Here is a 1150-nt window from a genome sequence, read left to right on the forward strand (position 1 = left end):
AACTCACTCTTTTCTTCCCTTTTCATACTGTCTTTGGAAGGAAGTGATTATGCACGACCCACACTTAAAGAGTGTAAATTTATGCTCCATCTCCTTAAATGGGGAGCATCTACATAAATTATTTGAAATTTTTGTGCATGGTAGCTTTGTCTGTTTGCCTCCACTTATTTATTTATTCAATTATTTATTTATATCAGTACCTGCTGATATTTATTTTATACACTGGGTTTTAATCCAATACTCCTTTACTTGTTTATTGTGCAGATTGCTCCAGCTTTGGCCATTGGGCTCCTTCAGTTGGCTCCTGTGTGCCTTTGACATACCCCCATCATTGTGAGGTTTGTTTTTTTTAGCACTTCATTACTTTCTGGCACTAAAAGATGCTACAATATCAACTTGTATATTTATTGCCCTCGTCCTAGAATGACCCTCTTCTCCAAGGAGCCTTGGTTCCTTTTATTAGAGAATGTTATTAGAAACACAAAATAGGTGTATTTTTGCTCTTGGGGTGTCATTGCTTCTAGGCACCCTCAGCTGATAAAGGAAATATATGAATATATATATATATATAATCTGTATATTACACACATACTTATTAGTATTTCTATGCAACACTGTATTTATATTAAGTTAAACATTCATACTGATGTCTCCAACTCTCACATGGATCATTTTAGCTTCTTGTTTTCTGTAACCTCCAACTCCAACAGTAAGAAAGAAACCTGGCTCCCACATCTGCTGCCGTCCATTTACCTGCTTGTTCAATCCCAGTATACATACATGGTGGTTTCCAAATTGTTCACCTGTACCCTCATGGGAAACTTCTTTACTAAGTATAGCGCTTATATACAATTCCTCTTGCCCTTAGTCTTACAGGCTCCACTCATCTCCAAAGCTATTTAGATCAGCACCTCTTCTCTCCATCCTCTTCAGTGAAGTTGTTCCATACATTTTTAATAGATTGTTTTATCATATTCTATTCTGGGACCCCCGACCTCCTAAATGGTTTGGGAATAGTTTTTAAAATTCACAATCTTGCCGAAACCGGTTTGGCTCAGTGGATAGAGCATCGGCCTGCGGACTGAAAGGTCCCAGGTTCGATTCCGGTCAAGGGCATGTACCTGGGTTGCGGGCACATCCCCAGTAGGAG

Source organism: Myotis davidii, unplaced genomic scaffold (genome assembly GCF_000327345.1).
Source record: "Myotis davidii unplaced genomic scaffold, ASM32734v1 scaffold290, whole genome shotgun sequence".
NCBI classification, from domain to species: domain Eukaryota; kingdom Metazoa; phylum Chordata; class Mammalia; order Chiroptera; family Vespertilionidae; genus Myotis; species Myotis davidii.